A 15,260-nucleotide genomic window follows, 5' to 3' on the forward strand; every position below is an offset into this window, starting at 1 on the left:
TTTATATTTTTGCTACAGAGGTGATTTGTGGTTAATATCCTTATATATTTTGGATATTAATACCTATCAGCTGTATGGTTCACAAATATTTTCTCCCAGTTCATAGTGTACGTTTTCATTTTGTTGATTGTTTTGCTATGTAGAAGCTTTTCAGTTGGAGATAGTTCAATTTGTCTAATTTTGCTTTTGTTTCAAGTGCTTTCTGTGTAAAATTAAAAAAAAAAATGCCAAGGCCAACGTCAAGGAGGTTTAACCTTATGTTTTCTCCTAAGAGTTTTATGGTTTCAGGTCTATGTTTAGGTCTTTAAACCATGTTTAGTTGATTTCTGTGTATGGTGTAAAAGAAGAGTCCCATTTCATTCTTTTGCACGTGGTTACATAGTTTTTCTAACACCATTTGTTGGAGAGACCATCCTATCCCCATTGTCTCTTTTTGGGTATTTTTTTTCAAAAATTAGTTGCCAATATGTGCTTACGTTTATTTCTGGGTGCTCTATTCTGTTCCGTCAGTATATGTGGCTGTTTTTATGCCAGTGTCAGGTTGTTTTGGTTATTATAAGTTTATAGTATAATTTGAAATCAGGAACTGTGATGTTTTCAACTTTATTTTTCTTTCTTAAGATTATTTCAGCTATTTGGGGTCCTATGTGGTTACATACAAATTTTAGGATTATTTTTTCTGTTTCTGAGAAAAAATATTGACGTTCTTATAGAGTTCATTGAATCTGTTGACAACTTTGGGTAGCTTCTGCACAGCAAAAGAAACTACCATCAGAGTGAACAGGCAACCTACAACATGGGAGAAAATTTTCACAACCTACTCATCTGACAAAGGGCTAATATCCAGAATCTACAATGAACTCAAACAAATTTACAAGAAAAAAACAAACAACCCCATCAAAAAGTGGGCGAAGGACATGAACAGACACTTCTCAAAAGAACACATTTATGCAGCCAAAAAACACATGAAAAAATGCTCACCATCACTGGCCATCAGGGAAATGCAAATCAAAACCACCATGAGATACCATCTCACACCAGTTAGAATGGCAATCATTAAAAAGTCAGGAAACAACAGGTGCTGGAGAGGATGTGGAGAAATTGGAACACTTTTACACTGTTGGTGGGACTGTAAACTAGTTCAACCATTGTGGAAGTCAGTGTGGCAATTCCTCAGGGATCTAGAACTAGAAATACCATTTGACCCAGCCATCCCATTGCTGGGTATATACCCAAAGGACTGTAAATCATGCTGCTATAAAGACACATGCACACGTATGTTTATAGCAGCACTATTCACAATAGCAAAGACTTGGAACCAACCCAAATGTCCAAAAATGACAGACTGGATTAAGAAAATGTACATATACACCATGGAATACTATGCAGCCATAAAAAATGATGAGTTCATGTCCTTTGTAGGGACATGGATGAAATTGGAAATCATCTTTCTCAGTAAACTATCACAAGAACAAAAACCAAACACTGCATATTCTCACTCATAGGTGGGAATTGAACAATGAGATCACATGGACACAGGAAGGGGAACATCACACTCTGGGGACTGTTGTGGGGCAAGGGGAGGGGGGAGGGATAGCATTCAGAGATAAACCTAATGCTTGATGACGAGTTAGTGGGTGCAGCGCACCAGCATGGCACATGTATACATATGTAACTAACTTGCACATTGTGCATATGTACCCTAAAACTTAAAGTATAATAAAAAAAATACTGTTGAAAACAAAACAAACAGAAAAAACAATATTAATTCTTTCAATCAATCTATGGACATGGAATATCCTTTTATATATTTGTGTCTTCTTCAATTAATTTTTTTGATGTTTAATACTTTTCAGTCTACAGATTTTTTATCTCCTTAGTTAAATTTATTTCTAAGGATTTTTATTTTTGTGGTTATGGGATTGTTTTCTTGGTTTGTTTTTTCCGAGTAATTGTTAGTGTATAGAAACACTACTGACTATTGTATTTTGATTTTATACCATCCAATTTTATTGTTTATTAGTTCTAACAGGTTTTTTGGTGGAGTTGTTAGAGTTTTCTACATATTAGATCATGTCACCAGCAAACAGTGAGACTTTAATATCTCCCTTTCTCATCTGGATGCTTTTTATTTCTTTCTCTTGCCTCATTGGTCTGGCTAAAACTTCCAGCACTATGCTGAATAGAAACAGCTAGAGAAAATAGAAATAGATAATAAAAAGCAATCAAAATTGTTTTCCAACAAGATCTTAGAGATAAACCTATTAGTTTTGTTGTTGTTGTTACTATTGATTATATTAGTTGTAGGATTTTCACAAAGGGCCTTTATTATATTGAGAAAATTTCTTTATATACTTGTTTGAGAGTTTTTATCATGAAGTTGAACTTTATTAAATGCTTTTTCTGCATCTATTAAGATTATCATGTGATTTTCATCTTTCAATCTGTTAATGTGGTTTATTATATCATTTTGGCAGGTATGTTAAACCAACCTGGCATCCCAGGGATAAATCCCACTTGGTCATAAAACTCACTCTAGTATTTATTATAAGGCAGATCTAACAATGATAAACTCCCTCAGCTTTCGTTTATCTGAAAAAATCTTTTGCTCCCCTTAATTTTCAAAGAACAGGACTTCTGAGTATAGTCTGCTCTATTGGCATTTCTTTCTCTTTCAGCACTTTGAATATATCATTCCACTCCCTTTGGCCTGCAAGCTTTCTGCTAAAAAATCTGCTGACAGTCTAATAGGGGCTTCTTTATCTGTAACAAGCCATTTTTCTCTTGCTACTTTCAAAATACATACTTTGTCTTTAACTTTTGACAATTTGATTATAATGTGTCTCAATGTGGATCTCATTGGATTCAACTTATGTGGTATCCTCTGGGCTTCTTGGATCTTGTTTTATATTTCCTGTCCTGAGATTGAGAGTTGTCAGCCATTATTTTTTTTTTATAAATAACAGTAGACTTTATTATGTAATAACATAGCCATTATTTTTTAAAACAAGCTTTCTGTCCCTTTTTCCCTTTCTTCTCCTTCTATTACTTTAATAATTCATACACTGTTACCTTGATTGTATACTGTAAATATTCCTTAACTATCTTTACTATTTTTAATTCTTTTATAAAATTTTGCTCCTCAGATTAGATGATTCCCAGTGAATTTCTCATTGAGTTTACTGGTTTTTCCTCTGCTTGATCTAGTTTTCTGTTGAACCATTGATTAATTTTGCAGTTCAGTTACTGTAGTCTTCAGCTCTATTATTTTGAGTGGTCTATTTTTGTATTTCTTTATGTTTGCTAAAATTATCAGTTTGTTCATGCCTTTTTTTCTGGACCTCAGTGAGTATCTTTATGACTATTTTTTGTATTACCTGTTGGGTAAGTCACATATGTTTATTTCACTAGAGTTGGTTCCTGGGGATTTATCTTGTTCTTTTATTTGGAAAATATTTCCCTGTTTCTTCATTTTGGTCGACTCTCCATGTTGGTTTATACATGTTAGATAATCACTTCTCCCAGTTTCGTCAGATTGGCATCATGTAAGAAATAGACTTCAGCAGTCAGCCTTGCAAGAGATCCTACGTTACTCTCAAATTTTTGTGCTGGTTCAAATCATTGCAATTTTTATTAGTTGCCCCAAGAGATTAGAATGTGGCAAGTCCTATCAGTGTGTGGCGACAAGCACGATAGAAGCCAGTCCCTTGAGATGCAGCTGGATAGGCTGGAGTGCTTTGTGTGCTCCAGTTCCTTCTATCTTCAGGAAAAAGATAACTGACAGCTAGAGTTTAATTTTAACTCACTCTGCACTAACCCAGGGAGAAAATCTGAAGCAAATGCCTGTGTTTTCATTCATACGGCACACTCTGGACCCGGGGAGAATAGCTATTTGATATGCACCCAAACCATGCCTTTGTCTCTGTGATCTAGGAAAACTCAGGAATATAGAGCTACATCAACTCTCAGAGCTAGCTGATTCACGAGCCAAGCTTTAGGATGGGAGCTGCAAAAGTTGCAAGTCTCAATGTGTGCACACTCTTTCCAAAGAAAATCTGCAGCCCTTGCTTTTTTGCTAGAGCAAACCTGGGAAGAAGGTGAGGGAAGTAGCCACACTCTCATTCAGATGTATGGAGGTCTAGTGTTTATCTGCCCCATTGGCTCTCAGATGTAAGCTAGCCAGAAGTTCAACCCAGGGGCAGCAGCTGGAATAGTGTGCAAGTAAAGGGAAATTGGGATCTGGGCATTCTCTCTGGACTGATCCTGAGGGAAATAGCTGCTAGAAGAGAAGTGTTAATATGCCCATTCAAAATCACCTCCTCGTTCCCTGAGGATCGAGGAAACTCACAATGCCATGTCCATTCCACTTCTAGAGACAGGTGATTTAAGAGTCAGATCCCCTGGTAAAGTCCATAAAAGTTGGGATTCTGCATGTGCGGCCAAAACTCTTTACTCTTTAAGGAGAAACTAGGAGTTGAGGGTTCTTTTCCAATTGCAAGGTGCTGAGTCTGAGGTGGGTTTTGTGTGCAAGCGTTTATCAGCTTTTTCTATCTTTTGCTGCGAATATTTTATCAGCTGTACTGCGTGTAGGGCTCTCTCAAACTAGTCTGTGGCTTTTTCTCAAAGAGAATTGATCCGTGTGTAGATGTTTATTTGCTGAGTCTGTGGGAGGAGAGACAGTCAGTAGCCTCCTATTCTGCCATCCTACTGACATCACACCCCAATCCCTACCCTGAGAGGCATTATTATTTACATTTTAAAGAAGAAGAAATTAAAGGCCAAGAGATTAGGAAATTTGCCCAAAATTGCATACAAGTAAATGACATAGTCAGAATTGTAACACTTGTAGTCTGGCTTCAGAGCCTTATTCTTAACAGCCTTTTTATTGTTACATGAATAGAGCAAGGTTAACGACGACCACACAGCATCCAATCTTAATTTTGATTTATGATTCTTATCAGAGAACTCCATTAGCCAGTCTTGACAGCTAAATGAAGAGTGTATAGAATATTAAACATTGCTCTTTTGCATATTAGTAATAGACTAAAGGATGTAATTTGACTGCGAAATCTCTAGTCTCCCTCAATTGCTTAAATGATTTCAGAATAAACCAAGTACATATTGACACACTGGAAGAGATCAATAGCAACTGTACAGTGGAGATTACACCATTAAACAGCCCATGTTACGTCAATATCTCCAGAAAGAGTAAGACAATGCTGTACACAATCTCAGACTGTTCTTTTGTGATCCTAGAACTGCTCTGTAACTAAATCAGCTGGGAACATGGAGTTAGCAGAGCTGGTAAACAGTGAACACAGAGTGTGTCAGCAGAAGACTTCATGTCATGAGTTAATGACAGAATACAATTAGGAAAATAAATATCAGTGCTAAAATACAAACCCCATGAAATTGGATTAGAAAATAAAATCCAAATAGATGCTTTGTCTGGGTACATTTGGATAATTGAACACACATGTTTATTTCTAACAGCTCTTAAAGACTTGCAGAAAGATAATTAACAAAAATTATTTAAACATACAGGTTCAGTGAGAATACAAGATGAGATGACAGGAGATGAATAATACCAATGATATTTAAGGAAGGAAAGCAACAAACCATCAGTACCTGGCTTAGCAGAGCAGAGAAGCTAAAATGTAAGTGTTAAGGTTGGGAGTGGTGGGAATCTCGCACAAAATTCAAGTTGCATAATCTCAGGAATACTTAACAATTGCAGTCACCAACTTCTTAAAGTGGGGCTGAGGGTGTGGAGATAAAGAAGATAAATTAGTTATATATCTTTACAAAAAGCTAAGACACTACCATTTTCTCTCTCTCTCCCATAATGAAGTGGTATTTGCTCCATCTGCAGCCTATAATGTGTAAAGTTTATAGAAAACTTGAGATAGAAAGATTAGAAACATAGTCAGGTATGTTAGAGGACAGAAGTAAAGCACTATAATAAAAAGAGAGATAAAATGAAAATTGCATAATGAAAAGGGAGACCTCTTTATTTCCTTGTCCACTAAGCTCCAAAAGTATTGATAGCTAGACTAATAAACTTCAGGCAGAAGACTGAAAAATTATTTTACTTGGGAAATTGATTAGCCAAGGAAAAAAATCTCTAGAAATAAGGACCCGGAGGCAGGCAGGGTGTGATGAGGAAGGGCTGAGTGCCAATGAAATGGTAGGATGGCTAGACACTAGGTGTGGTGAAGAACGAAGAGTAAAAACTTTTGTAGGTCCATGATGTGCTTCCTTAAATTTTGGCAAAATTCTAAGCATTCAGAGATTATTAGGAAAAAGATCTAATGTGGAAGTCAGAGACCAAAGCTTATATTATATAAGTCTTAACAGAATAATACAGTTTTATATGTCTGTGAACATTTAAATATATTCTTAAACAGATCACATATATATTTGTGTATATTTATATTGATGTATAATATATATCATACACAGCAAGAATAACCTCTTTATTAGTCAGGGCTCTCTAGAGGGAGAGAACTAATAGGATATATGTATATATAAAGGGAGTTTATTAAGGAGTATTAACTCACACTATCACAAGATCTCACAATAGGTCATCGGCAAGCTGAGGAGCACGGAAGTCTGTCCATGTCCCAAAACTGAAGAACTTGGAGTCTGATGTTTGAGGAAAAGAAGCACCCAGCAGAGGAGAAAGATGTAGGCTGGGAGGATAAGCCAGTCTCCCCTTTGCACGTTCTTTTGCCTGCTTTATATTCTGGCCACACTGATTAGATTGTGCCCACCCAGGTTAAGGGTGGATCTGCCTTTCCCAGTCCACTGACTCAAATGTTAATCTCCTTTGGCAACACCCTCACAGACACAGCCAGGAACAATACTATGTATCCTTCAATCCAATCAAGTTGACACTCAGTATTAACCATCACCGGTGCAAACCTTGTCAATATGAAGCCATGCACATCTCCTGAAATCATCTATAATCTTCAAAGAAAGATAATAATAAGGTCATAATTATACCTAACATAATACAACTCTCCTTCGTACGAACGGAAACACACCAATTACCAACGCAAATGCTATTACATAAAGTTAACATCACTTAAATGCAGATATGAAGTCAATAAATCTTATGTCACATGATAAAGGAAAAAATGAACATATTTTCTTAGTACAAATGTATACATGCACAAATATGTTTTTAACAAAAGAAGGAGGAAATACTCATGACAATTACAGTCCTCATTTCTGTAGCTGGTCGCATGGATGTAGCTGGTATTGATGACTAGCTTCTTCTACTACCCATTCTGTATTCCCTTTGCCTTTAGCAAGCACCTCAGCAGGTCATGTTTTTGTTGTTGTTATTGTTGTTATTGTTGTTGTTGTTGTTTTTTCCTGGTGGAGTGACCCAAACTTTCATTCCTGAAGGGTCTGGGCCATTTGTAGTCTTGCCTAGATTGGGCTGTTGTGGTTTCCCAATGACCTTAATCACAGGGCTTGGTAATACTAAGATACTCCCTAATGAATCTCCTATATTCCATACATACTCTTCCTTACCTCCGATGTCGAATAGCAGACTGATTTCATCTTTTTTTTTTTTTTTTTAAAAGGAGTCTTGCTCTGTCACCCAGGCTGGAGTGCAGTAGCACAATCTTGGCTCACTGCAACCTCTGCTTCCCGGGTTCAAGAGAACTCGTGCCTCAGCCTCCCAAGTCGCTGGGATTATGGGCACCCACCACCACGCCCGGCTAATTTTTTTGTATTTTTAGTAGAGACAGGGTTGCACTATGTTGACCAGGCTAGCCTCGAACTCCTGACCTCAGGAGATCTGCCCGCCTCAGCCTCCAAAAGTGTTGGGATTACAGGTGTGAGCCACTGTGCCAGTCTCTGATTTCATCTTGATAGTCTGTGTCAACCACCCTAGCCAACGCTGTAGCTCCTTTCTTAGCCTGTTGGCTTAAAGTTAGGAGGACTCCAAAATGTCCAGGTTGCATTCTTAATTTCCAGTTTAATGGAACCGTTGTTGTGTCTCCTGGTGGCAGGGTTCCTACCTCTGTAACTAAGATCTGTAGGCCAGCAGAATGTAATGTTGCAGGAACAGGAAGCAAAAATTTTCCTCGTGGGTCACTGGGGTGATGGCAAGTGTTGCCACTTCCGTTTCCACCCCTTGATACCTGGACTCATGAATTCTGGCCATGGGAGAAACAGTACCATATATTGGATGCTGGTTCAGAGCATACACGGCCTTCTCCAGAACTTTGCCCCAGCCCTGCAAATTGTTGTCATCTAATTTGCATTGTAATTGTGACTTCAAAAGGCCATTCCACCGTTCTATCAATCCAACTCCTTCAGGATGATGGGGAATATGGTAAACCCAGTGAATTCCATGAACATGAGCCCACTGCTAAACTTCTTTAGCCATAAAGTGAGTGGCTTGGTCAGAGGCAATGCTGCGTGAAATACCATGAGAGCAGATAAGGCATTCCGTGAGTCCACTGATAGTAGTCTTAGCAGAAGCATTGCATGCAGAATAGGTGAATCCATATCCCAAATAAGTGTGCATCAGTGAGGACAAACTGCTGCCCTTTCCATGATGGAGGAGGTCCAATAGAATCAACCTGCCACCAGGTAGCTGGCTGATCACCCTGAGGAATGGTGTCATATCAAGGACTCAGTGTTGGTCTTTGCCACTGGCAAGTTGCACACACTCACCAGTGGCCATAGCCAGGTAAGCCTTGGTGAGTGGAAGTCCATGTTGCTGAGCCATGCCTAACCTCCATCCCTGCCACCATGGCCACGTTGTTCATGGGCCCACTGGGCAATGACAAGGGTGGCTGGGGAAAGAGGCTGAGTGGTGTTCACAGAACAGGTCATCCTATCCATCTGATTGTTATAATCCTCCTCTGCTGAGGTCACCCATTGGTGAGCACTGAAATGGGATAAAATATCTTCACATTTTTTGACCACTCAGAGAGGACAATCCACATACCTATTCCCCAAATGTCTTTGTCAACAACTTTTCAATCATGCTTCTTCCAAGTCCCTGACCATCCAGCCAAACCATTAATTGGCTATAGCCCATGAATCAGTATATTATTGCACATCTGACTATTTCTTCTTCCATGCAAAGTGCACAACCAGGTGCACTGCTCCAAGTTCTGCCCAAGGGGAAGATTTCCCTTCACCACTGTCCTTCAGGGATATCCTAGAAAGGGGCTACAGTGCTGCAGCTGTCCACTTTCTGGGTGGGGGAGGGCCTGCATATAGTGCAGAACCATCTGTGAACCAGGCCCTAGTCTTCTCTTCCTCTGTCAACTGATCATAGGAAACTCCCCATGAGGCCATCAGTGCAGGCTTGGGGAGAGAAGGCAGGATGGCAGGAGTGGAGACCATGGGCATGGGCCACTTCATCATGTAACTTACTTGTGCCTTCAGGACCTGCTTGAGCCCTATCACGCATATACCACTTCCATTTGATGACAGAATGCTGAGGTGCACACCCTACTTTATGGCTAGATGGGTCAGAAAGCATCCAGTTTGTGATAGGCAGTTCAGGTCTCATGGTGACTGGATGACCATAGTTAAACATTCAGTTTCCACCAAAGCCCAGTAACAGGCCAAGAGCTGTTTATCAAAGGAGAGTAGTTATCTGCAGAAGATGGCAAGTCCTTCCTCCAAAATCCTAGAGGCCTCCACTGTATGGTGGCCTGCCAAAGGCTCCAAACAACATCCCTATCTACCGCTGATACTTCAAGCACCATTGTATATGCTGGGTCATACGGCCCAAGTGGCAGATCAGCTTGCACAGCAGCCTGGACCTGTTGCAGAGCCTTCTCTTGTTCTGGACCCCACTCAAAACTGGCAGCCTTTTGGGTCACTTGATAAATGGGCAGGAGTAACACATCCAAATGAGGAATGCATTGTCTCCAAAATCTGCACAGGCCCACTAGGCATTGGGCATCTTTCTTGGTTGTAGGAGGGGCCAAATACAGCAACGTATCTTTTACCTTAGAAGGAATATCTCAACAGGCTCCACACCACTGGAACCCTGGAAATTTACTGAGGTAGAAGGTCCCTGAATTTTAGTCAAATTTATTTCCCATCCTCTGGCACACAAATGTCTCACCAATAAGTCCAGTGTATTTGCTACTTCTCACTCATTGGATCCAATCAGCATAATGTCATAAATGTAATGGACTAGTGTGGTATCTTGTGGAAGGGAAAAGTAATCAGGTCTCTATGAAAAAGATTATGACACAAAGCCAGACAGGCAATATATCCCTGAGGTAGGACAGTAAAGGTATATTGGTGGCCTTACCAGCTGAAGGCAAATTGCCTCTGTTGAGTCTTATGGACAGGAATGGAGAAAATGGCATTTGCCAAATCAATGGCTGCATACCAGGTACCAGGAGATGTATTAATGTGCTCAAGCAATGAAACCACATCTGGTACAGCAGCTGTAATTGGAGTCACCACTTGGTTAAGCTTAGGATAATCCACTGTCATTCTCCAAGATCCATTTGTCTTCTGCATAGGCCAAATAGGAGAGTTGAACAGGGATGTGGTGGGAATAACCACTCCTGCATCTTTCAATTCCTTTATGGTTGCACTAATCTCCACAGTCCCTCCAGGGATGTGATATTGTTTTTGATTTGTTGCAGGAAGTCAGGGACCCTGAAGCAATGGCAGAAGAACATAAATTGTGAAGATTTCATGGACATTTATTAGTTCCCCAAATTAATACTTTTATAATTTCTTACGCCTGTCTTTACTGCAATCTCTGAACATAAATTGTGAAGATTTCATGGACATTTATCACTTCCCCAATCAATACTCTTGTGATTTCCTATGCCTGTCTTTACTTTAATCTCTTAATCCCATCATCCTCATAAGCTGAGGATGAATGTCACCTCAGGACCCTGTGATGATTGCGTTAACTGCACAAACTGTTTGTAAAGCATGTGTGTTTGAACAACATGAAATCTGGGCACCTTGAAAAAAAGAACAGGATAACAGCAATGTTCAGGGAACAAGGGAGACAACCATTAGGTCTGGCTGCCTAAGAGCTGGGAAGAACAGAGCAATATTTCTCTTCTTTCAAAAGCAAATAGGTGAAATATGGAGTGGAATTCTTTTTCTCAGCAAGGAATATCCCTGAGAAAGAGAATGTGTTCCCAAGGGGAGGCCTCTGAAATGGCCACTTTGGGGACGTCTGTCTTTTACAGTTGTAGATATGGGATGAAATAAGCCCCGGTCTCCCATAGGGCTCCCAGTCTTATTAGGACAAGGAAATTCCTGCCTAATAAATTTTGGTCAGACATGTTGTCTGCTCTCAAACCCCATCTCCTCATAAGATGCTATCAATTACAATGCGTGCCCAAAACTTCATTAGCAATTTTAATTTTGCCCTGGTCCTGTGATCCTGCCCTGCTCATCTGCCTTGTGATCTTTTGTTGCTTTTAAAACATGTGATCTCTGTGACCCACACCCTATTCGTACACTCCCTCCCTTTTTGAAAATCACTGATAAAAACTTGCTGATTTTGTGGCTTGGGGGGCATCACGGAACCTGCCAACATGTGATGCTTCCCCCGACATCCAGCTTTAAAATTTCTCTCTTTTGTACTCTTTCACTTTATTTCTCAGACTGGCTGACACTTAGGGAAATAGAAAAGAACCCACATTGAATATTGGGGGCTGGTTTCCCCTGATATTGATTCTCTATTTTTCTAGGTACAGACAACTCTAATGGCTTCCATTTGTCCTTTCCCACCATAGTAGCCCTTGCCCTACCAGTCAGGGAGTCAATTAGGGGTTCTGTCAGCTGCTTAGTATGTCTATGCCAATTATGCATTATGGCATTGGGGAAGTGACCACAGGATGAGTCCAGGAACCCACTGGACCCACTGTAAGTCAGACCTAAGCTAAAACTCCATTAATTACCTGACCACCATAAGCCCCGACTTTAACTGGAGGATCACAATGACATTTTGGGTCCCCTGGAATCAACGTCAGCTCAGAGCCAGTGTCCAGCCAGTCCCTGAAATGTCTGATCATTTCCCTTTGCCCATTGAAGTTACCCTGGTAGAAGGCCATAGGTCTCCTTGGGGAAGGATGAGAAAAAGAAAAGCAGCATAGATTGTCAGTAGTGTAGTGAGGTTCTTTCTCAAGGGGATGCTAACTCCCCTTCATTCAAGGGATTCTGGGTCTGTAAACTGGTTCAAGTCTGGAAATTGATGAGGGGCCATGATTCTATGTTGTTATAAATCAAATTAGTCTTTTGTGCACTCGACCTGGAAGTTGTCTGCTTATATAAATTAAATAAGAATGCAGTAGTCTCCCTATCAATTTCACTTCTAGGAACACCAAGATTAATTAGCCAATGCCAGAGTTCCGCAGAAGTCAGGCTCTTCTGATTGCCTGTTTGCCTCTGCTGTCCATTATGGTAGCTATGACCAAATCGCCTTTGATGGGTGAGTGCCACCACTTGGCACCTGCCACTTTGATGCCCAATTATTCCTATTGCATTTAAATTGTGTAGTTGAGTAACTACAGTTTTTACTGTAAGATCTGGCATGCAGAAAAGAAGAATCACAGAGCTCTTCAAGGATGCAGGTGCTGCCTCACAAATCTGGTTTGCAGAGTATTAAACAAGGATATATCTTCTGGACCCTCCAAGCTGGGATGAGTAGGTCTAAAGTGGCTGATCCACTCCAGCACCCCAATCTCCCTAAGCCTTTGGGTTTCTTCTTCTACATTAAACCAAGGGAGATCTGGCATTTCCAGCTTGCTTACAGTGGGCCATCTTTTAATTAATATTTAAGCTAACCAACCAAATACACTATTAGAACCTTTTTTAACTTCCCGATCTGAAACATTAAATGGAGTATCCATGTTTGGTGGCCCCAAATCAATAAATTCAGCTTCATACAATTCTATGTTCCTTCAACTATTATCCCACACCCTTAATATCCTTTCTCATGCCTGTTTTCCAGATTTCTGCTTATATAAATTAGAAAACTCAAGCAGTTCTTTTGGAGTGTAGCACACCTCCTTGTGGGTCAAACTCTGAACCTCATCTCTAGGGTCTTGCTGGGACTTTAGTTATAGTTCTAGAAGCAAGCAGGGTTGTTGGGATGGGCCTTGAGGAGAATCAACATTGTCTTGCCTGGCAACTGCCTCAGGGGAAGCCATCACTGTTGCCTGAGGCAGCACAGAGTCTATCTCCTCAGACAAAGGTGGAGAGGCTGATGACAGTGTAGGTCTGGGAGGGGATGTTGCCACTATTGGGGATGTGGAAGCTGTTTCTTCTGGCAAAAAAAAGGTTCATCAGAGATTACAAGCTGAGTGTCTCCAGATTCATCAGGGTCCTCTCACACATTCCCATTCCAAGTTGCAGGGTCCGATTCTTTTCCAATCAATGCCCTCACTTTAACAGCAGACACCTGGTGAGGCTGTGCATGCACCTTTTGTTGCAAGTCAGCCACCCTCATGATAAGAGCTTGTGTCTGTTTTTCCACAATTTCAGCTCTTTCTCTATAGGAGATAAGACTGTCACTCAGGGAAATCTTAGTAGATTAGATCAGATTAGAAGATTTCAGGCTCTATTTCTGCTTCTGAAGCAGGGAGTTAGAATCCCTGAGTTCATAATTTTCTTTCATCACTTTGTCCAGCGAACTTAGGAGCAACCAACCAGCTTCATTATGGTCCTTGGTTCTCTGCATATTATCAAAAGTATTATGTACAGAGTCACAAAACTCCTTGCTTCTCATGAGTGGTGAATCAAGAGTGTCAAATGCATTTATTTTGCATAACTCTCTCTAAACACTTCACACCAAGGACAATCAGTACTCTCCATACTATTACAAGTAGATTTCTTAGCATTTTGGGGTCTAATCATATTAAGCAGCCAACTCCAGAAAACTCAAAACCAATGAAAGGACTTTATCCTTAACATTGTTTTCCTCTAGCACCACTCCTGGTACCAAAATCTGTATTAGTCAGGGTTCTCTAGAGAGACAGAACTAATAAGATAGAGGTATATATAAAGGTGAGTTTATTAAGGAGTATTAACACACATAATCACAAGGTCCCACAATCAGATGTCTGCAAGCTGAGGAGCAAAGAAACCTGTCCAAGTCCCAAAGCTGAAGAACTTGGAGTCTGATGTACAAGGGCAGGAAGCATCCAGCATGGGAGAAAGATGTAGGCTGGGAGGCTAAGCCAGGCTCATCTTTTCACATACTTCACCCTGCTTTTTATTCTGGCCACAATGGCAGCTGATTAGATTGTGCCCACCCAGATTAAAAGTGAGTCTGCCTTTCCCAGTCCACTGACTCAAATGTTAAACTCCTTTGGCAACGCCCTAACAGATACACCCAGGAACAATACTTTGCATCCTCCAATCCAATCAAGTTGACACTCAGTGTTAACCATCATGTCCTCAGAGTAATTAGATAACCTTTTGCACACAAAGATCCACAAGTGGACATATATGAAAACAGAATTTAGAAATCAAGTAATTAAAATATGGTGAATTATAAATAAAATAGAATGTTTCTTCAATTACTAAAAGATTAAATTTATGTAATATAATAGAAAATATAACAAAATACAAGAAATAGGAAAACAAAAAATTTTTAAAGGAGAGATCAAGCCAAGTATTCAACAGGTGTCTCATAATGTTTCCAAAAGAGAAGAAATAAAATAAAGAAATGTTGAGGATCACTTCTTGGTCTTTTGGCTAAGTGCAACTGCAGTATCTGTTCTTGTCAGTTTAATATGTGATATATCCCTTATCTGAGACAACATATTAAATGGACTTTTGGAACTAGGAGATGGACTAGAAAGTTGCTCCACCTGCTCCATGCCTCCACACATTGACTTGATATTGCAGTACTTCCAAAAAAAAAAAAAGAAAAGAAAAGAAAAGAAAAAAAAAGAAAAGAAAAGAAAAGAAAGATTGGGGAGAAAAGTACAGTGTAAATATTTCTAGAAAATTCCTGAAAATGAAGATAAATTTATTTATTGATTTTGATGGTATGTTTGATATTCAGATTGACTTGGGCACAGTCAGTCTAAACTATTCAATAAAACTCTAATTTAGATATGCTATGACAGTATTTCGGAGATGCAAGTAAAACCCCTAATTGTTGACATTAAGTAAGAAAGATTACAGTATTTTTGGTTATCTGGGTGGGCCTGATTGAATTAGCAAGAGAGAGAAGTAATTCCTTCAGTAGATGAGCTCATCTTTCCTACGGATTCTGAACTTAG

General features: G+C 39.8%; 1 non-coding gene across 1 annotated transcript; it reads left to right on the top strand.

The window, feature by feature from the left end:
* The first annotated feature begins 14,707 nt into the window (after nt 1–14,707).
* LOC115934513 (U2 spliceosomal RNA) lies at nt 14,708–14,905 on the top strand. The gene has a single exon (XR_004070297.3). It is a non-coding gene; the product is annotated as a U2 spliceosomal RNA (small nuclear RNA).
* The last annotated feature ends 355 nt before the right edge of the window (nt 14,906–15,260 follow it).

Source organism: Gorilla gorilla, chromosome 3, assembly GCF_029281585.2.
Source record: "Gorilla gorilla gorilla isolate KB3781 chromosome 3, NHGRI_mGorGor1-v2.1_pri, whole genome shotgun sequence".
NCBI classification, from domain to species: Eukaryota; Metazoa; Chordata; class Mammalia; order Primates; family Hominidae; genus Gorilla; species Gorilla gorilla.